The sequence below is a fragment of the Ascidiella aspersa genome, chromosome 6 (genome assembly GCF_963924565.1).
Source record: "Ascidiella aspersa chromosome 6, kaAscAspe10.2, whole genome shotgun sequence".
Lineage (NCBI taxonomy): Eukaryota > Metazoa > Chordata > Ascidiacea > Phlebobranchia > Ascidiidae > Ascidiella > Ascidiella aspersa.
In genome coordinates this window covers 27,741,108-27,748,153 of record NC_139452.1, presented here as the reverse complement: position 1 = coordinate 27,748,153, position 7,046 = coordinate 27,741,108, and positions in this window count along the sequence as shown.

The following is a 7,046-nucleotide window of genomic DNA, read 5'->3' as shown; positions in this document are numbered from 1 at the left end:
AGTTCCGGTTCGACTAAATTTGTCTTCACACCTGTTTTTAAAATTCCGGTTTCGCTGAAGTTAACCGCTTTTTTGGAAATAGAAGTTAATCTCGATTTTTTTAAGTTGTTAATATTTTTTAAACCTCCAACTTCAGTAGGAACAACTGGTGCTATATGATTTATTATGTGTTTAATATTGATAAACTCCATCAACCCCTTTTTATGCTTTAACTTCAAACGTGTTCAGCAAAAAAGTAAAAAATCGCTTTAGGTTCAGGTTCTTTCAAAACAATCGGTTCAGTTCCTGTACATTCTCTATAAAATCTTACAAAAATTGGTTCAGGTTGGGAAGAAACCGGTTAAAGTTCGGGTTCGGTATGCCTTCCTTGTTTCGAGAGGAATCAAAGGTAAGCCTGTGTGATTTTCTTTAAGAATTTTTTAAATAAAATAAGCAGTCTTGTGAAAAATATCTCCAGCTACTAAATGAGGTGTTCAGTGGTGGAAAGAAAGTCGAAAGCCGGGAACGGTGTTTCAGTAAACTCATTTTTGCAGCTGTGGCTGCTGGTAAAAATTGTCCTATTTTTCAATTGTTTTTATCTTCCTAATTGTATTTGAACTGACTCTTTAGTTTCATGTTTTGCATAGCATTGAGCGATAACCTCCAGATTCCTAACGTTACTTGTTTTGGATAATCTTATTCGTTAACTTTACGTCATCTCTGAAAAATGGTTTATATATCCAAGTTGAAAGGTGCATTGTTTTTAAGGTTTTCGATAAAAAAGTCTAAATTACTTCGATCCACAAGGGTACGCAATTGTTTGAAACACTGACCCAAAAATATTTTTGACAAGACAGAACCGTTTTTTTTTTAATGTTAAGTTAAATAAGCTTTCTATGAACTACGCAATTTGTATAAATATTTATAAAAAAAATTAAATTAGGGCAAAAATTGGTCATTTTTATTTTTAAGAATATTAAAACACACGCTGATCCAAAAATGTGTTTATTTCTTTTTAAATTAAAACATTTCCAATAGTAGAATTATAAACGCCTAGCAAATTATAACAAAAAACTAACAGTATATGTACAACTTATAGCTTAACAAAAAACTACCATTTTTGGTACCTCACTATTTGCGTATTGATTTTATAAAGAAAAGAAACAACAGGAATGTTTTATTGCGAATAAAACTTGTTACTTGATAAATGGCAGCAGCACATTCGACCAACAAAGGGCTATTTAGTTTGCAGCTGTAAAAGAAGCAACTTCATGTAGCACAATAGATAGAAATCGCTCTTCTGGTGTAAACGAAGTATAAACCAGAGCATGCGGTTGAACTCCGACACGGAATTGATTGGGATAACTGTAAAATTCAAGACTGGGAACCGCACTATTACAAAAAACGGTTCATTGAATCATTCCGGATTGACAAATCTCCTAACACCACGAATAAAAAGGATTCATGGTATCCGGCAATCTACTCGATGTTGTAGCTAGACACAATGGCTGATAAACGCTCGTTGTCTGACGGCGCATTTCTGCACCGGATGACTCCGACGCGTCACAGCTTATCGCATACTTCAGCGACGTCTAGAATTATTAATTCTAATCTACGTTTTTTTCAACTTTTTTACTTCTCAGTATATAAGATGGCTAACTCACTCTCGTTTTAATTATTAACCCTGATGAGGTCAGCTGGTATCTGCTGCCGAAACGTCGGTTTATACTTCGTTTACACCAGAAGAGCGATTTCTATCTATTGATATGTTGCCTGGTGGAGCTAACTCTATTTTCATGTAGTACAGTTAAAATAGCAGGCTGTTAGTTTCATAGTGGTGCTTTAAAATGTTATAGAAATAAAACATCGACAAAAATGCAATAAAACGCTTGAGAAGCAAACACAAGACACAGTGAAGTGAAACACAAGGAAATAACACAAATTTACTGTGACAAAATGTTGGTAAACCGTTTAAATTTTACCGGAAATTATAACATTATAGCCTACATTTTTTTTGCAAACTGTTTCATCTTTCGAGTAAGATATTAATAGTGCTACTTGTTAATTGAACAAATAATGCTCAAAAGGTGAGTTGAATCTTACAGCCAAAGTAGGACTGTATTCCCGGCAGAAGTTTCTCAATCCGTAAAATAAAACTAATTTAACAAAGAACAAGCGCAAAATCAAGTGTGAATAAACACAAAACAACATGTCATCACAAAGCCAAATACAACCCCATTTTTCAGACTTCAATGGCCTAATGTTTTGGACAGTAGCAAGCAACCGGTATAGTGATGGCCTGTCCGACGATTTTAACAGCGTAAAGAATTTCGCGCGCTCGCCATGAACTCTTGAACTCGTTTGTTGAGCATGTTACGTCACAATTGGCGGCCTTAATGACCACTGGAGCTCTGCCTTTGATGAAGCACAGCAAGAACTTGTAGCTCCAGGTAGCTGTGTGACTCACAACCTCGTGAGATCTGTTGGCGCGATGAAGCCATTTGCATCTTGTCTCTAGTATGCCTCTAAAAATAATAAATAATAAAAAAATACTTTCAGCAGCTCTAATCATAATTGCAGGCTGTGCGGATCAGGTGGGGCCACTAGGCCCTATGCCCGCCTACCCCGAAACTCTAATTTTCGCCAAATATGAAAATGCAATTCTTTCACGCTTTTGCACAAATTTGCACACATTGTTTTGTAATTCTAGTTGAAAAAAAATAACTTTGAAGGACTAAAATGTTATAGATTATTTGTAATCCAATTTGAAAAACTAATATTAGTTGCCCAAGTTAGTGCTATGGTTGTTTCTCAAATTTCAGTCGCTCAGTAGTTAAATCAGCGACCGCCCTGGAATGGTAGGGGACTAGGGGTCGTGAGTTCAATTCGCACCACAGCCTTAGATGAAATCCTTGCTCATTTACCGATTTCAGGACTGACTTAACAACCTGATGATTATTTATTTAAAACATAAATTAGCATTTAACTGTATAATTGAGGGCGAAGTAACTGTGTACGTAGACCCAATTAACCCCTCTCTTTGTCATTAGCATAACTTGGTTTCTGTGAGAATTATACATTTTAGGAATTATGATCAACTACAGCAAACCCACCTGTTGTAAATGTATTTCTGGCCAACCAAACGCCGATCTGCATATGACGTCACAATAGAACACGCCAAAACAAGAACGAGCATAACAATGGCACGGGATTTTGAATTCTGTAATAACAAAAAAGAACAAATCATGCGACCTTCAAACACATTGTTTGCAACAGTAACTTGAAGTGTCCGATAATATCGGATCGCAGCCGATACCCGAAGCCAAGTTGTAGTATCGGTACTCGTCCGATACTGGTGTGGTATCGGCGCCGATGGGATATTAAACAGACAAGTCATTTTAACCTAGATTTGCAAACCAGCTGTTCTATTTTTTATTGAATAGTTAGGGTTTATTTTTTATTAAATAGTAATTTTAAACTATACGTAGCGACCAATTTAACAAATGAAATACGCTTTTCAACGCTGAGGTTTATTGTGTGCCTACAATCTTCAAACTATGGTTAAAAGTTTTTTATTTATTATTTTGCCAATTTTACCACACGCATCACGTCATTTGGTATCGGACGACCGTAGGTTTTTTTCCCAGCTATCGCGTATTGACATCGCAATAAAATTTGCATCCGACAGTTCTGCGGTAACTTACCATTATATTGATTGTTGTTAACTCCACCTATCTTCTACTGATGTTATAATTCCATATTGATATAGGCCTTTTCTTTGCCTTATATAGACTCGGGTTTGGATTTTCCGATTCGAATCCCCCATTTTCTTGGCGGTAGCTAGGAAACTATCAAGGAGCCTACTCTTTCTAATTAAAAATTCCAACTGGTGCTGATATCAGAATATTGGGGACGTTGGGTTTTCCATTCGGCACGCAAGCTACGTTCGTAGGTCGCCCTACAATCCTAGATATCACTACAACAAACAAACGCTAGCAACAAGACCATACGCCGAAATCTGGACCTCCATGCTGGACAAGTTATGAGGGGAATGTCCCGCATGTAAGACTAGCTTTGTTAACTGTTACTTGAACGTTTTGAGCTTTTAAGCTAAATTCTAATAAACCTTAATAGCAAGTTGCTTTATGAGGAAAAACTTTTGCTGTTTTTGACTGATACTTGGCCATAAAAGTTTAAAAGAACTTTTCCCATTGCTCAAAGGGCGCTACTAGTGGCCAAAATGGTGACCATAGAAACCCTTCCGATTGTAAACTCTTATAATGTAAGAACTTCCGAATTATGACACTCTATATAAAATCATAAAGGTTTGAAAATCAAAACTAGCAAATTTCCTTTTTAAAGAGTTGGCAATTTAAAGGCCTTTAAAATGTTGAACTTTTCATGGAACTAGTGAAACTGCGATTCCATTATCAAAGCAATTGACAAGAATTGGGGAAATTCCAAAAGCCATAGTGATGCTTCTACTACGGGTAACATAACACCCCAGTGCTGATTCTTTATCAATGAATGACTGGCAACATGGATTATGATGTAATAGTGAATTGGCTTTGTCATCTTGTGAAAACTGTGAACGGCAAACTAAATGTTTATAAATAAGATAACCCAACATTTCTTCTTATTAATAAATAAGATAACCCAACATCTCTTGCAATTAACGATAATGACTTCAAAGCGAATATATTCTTTAGCCTTTTTTGTCATCAAAGTCAGTCGTTAATCATTATATAATTGTTTATTTCGAAATGAAGAGACTGACGTTTTGGGCAAAATACTTTTCTCTTTACATCTTACGAAATGACTGACTATCATAAAACTCAGAAATTTGCTGTTTAACAGCTTAAATGTTTTCTTCAATAATTAGTATCTGGTTTTGCGCCTAATGGCGAAAATAAATTACTCATGTGTAAAATCTTATCCAGAGATTTCCTTTTCCCAATGATTTTTTTCCCGGAACCAATAGGTTGAATTGGTCAGCAACAGGTTTGTTAGATCAAATTACAACAGAAACTAATCCCAATTAATGATTTTTGCTCTTTATAATAGGCTGCGACTGTATTGTTTTGTCGAAATCACACTGCACTGTATCATAGCCTGTTCGAAACATGATAGTAGGGATTTCCGATACTTGGCATTTCATTCCGATACCGATACTCGATATTATGGACAAAAAGTATCGCGAGCCGATACCAAGTGACGTCACATATAGCCTTCTGTGCTCAAATAACAAAAATAGATTAAATTAGTTCAAAGGTATTTTTCCAGGATATTTGGTCGAATTTCCTTTAGTCTTAAGAAGTTTAGTTTCCACCAGTTGTTAATCTATTATGTTTCATAAATGTAACTTTCAACTTGAGTTTCAAGACATAATCGCTGTTTTGTTTTACAAGTCATAGTTGAAATTCCTATATTAATTTAATATCGGATCGGCACCGATACCTCCCAAGTTTTCGACGAGTACCGATACCACAACTTGGCATCGGGCATCACCTCCGATAGGATGCTTATGGACTTCTCTAGGCCTAGATGCTAGTACTACGATTCGCGCTGTGTTCGTTAAAAGCGTAGCTATTATTGAAAATATTACCTAAAAGCAGGGCTGCGGAGTCGGAGTCGAGACTCGAGTAAAAATACCCGAGTCCCGAGTCCGACGTGCGCATTCGCAGTATCAAACTTTAAAACTGTTAAGGCGGCAAAATGTAAGTTGTAAAAGTTTAATAGCAAATAGTGAAATATTTTTTCACCATGTAATGCGTGTGGATCAATTATGACACCAATATGAGTGGATTGCAGAAAATCGACCTTAATTTAGTTGCGTAAATGGGTAAAATACAGGCTGTAGAGTCAGAGCTGGACTCGGGTGTCTTTTTTTGGCCGGAGTCAGACTCTGGTGGTTTTTACCCGACTCCGCAGCCCTGCCTAAAGGTGACCTTATTTTTACAATAATACACTCTATTATAGATTCCACCCTTACATGGGGTCCTATACTTCGTGTTTTATTCCGGTACCGTTACCAAAGTTTAGGACAAAATATATTTTACTTAGTTAAATAAGCAAAGGTAAGTATATTTAAACACTGAAAAGTAATTTTGTGTGTTTTTAGGCTGATATGGTTTTGTGTTTAGAAGCACAGTTTGATTATTAAATTAGTTGTTAAATAATCCAATTTTACTGAAATGTATTCAATTAAAGCACAGCAATTTTAAGTCGTATGTCTATAAATGACTTCAGTCAATTCAAGTAATTTGTGGCTTAAGTCATTACAACAATAGTGTGTAGGGTAATGGTTAAGCTCTTTTAAATTAAGTCGTCTATCCTGATTTGGAGCACTTCAGACACAATAGAAATAAATAAAAAACATTTTTATGGATTCTCACTGTAGCTTAACAAAAGCAATACTATTGCGAGTTGTAGGTATGCAAATAGCCTAACACTAAAAAAAAAAATAAGCTGGTTCCTCACTTAGTTTTGCTATACTCCAATTAGTACATCATATTTTGATTCAACTTTTTCATTCACTTTGTTCACCAGCAGGCCTAGTTCGTATCGATAAAACAGCAAATTCAAACGGATATCATTTTTATTATAAGAAACGACAGTGCGTTTTGAATAGGCAACAATTTGAAAACGACAGACGAGAGAAATAAATGGGCGCTGTAATAATAAAACAACAGAAACCTAAAAAAGAGACAGAAAATCGATTTAATAAACTCGCTCGAGTAACGAGTTTATTTTTCGAGTGCCAGGGTAAGATTCAAGAGTACACGTAGCTATAAGTTTTGTTTCAGTGGCAAAATGTCCATTTTTAGCTATAATTAAAGTTTGTAATGAAAAAAAAAAAACTGTTTAGAAATCAGTTTGCAAATTAGAAAATACTTTTTATCGCACCAGTTTCATTAAAAAAACACAACTTTGATTTAACGACAGAAAAGCAAAAGTATTCTTATAAACTTGTAACATAATAGCAACAACATGTGCTAAATGGATTTCGTCTCAAACGGTTTGTTTCATTCGAGGTTACAACAAATGTGTTCCAGTCGTGTAAAAAA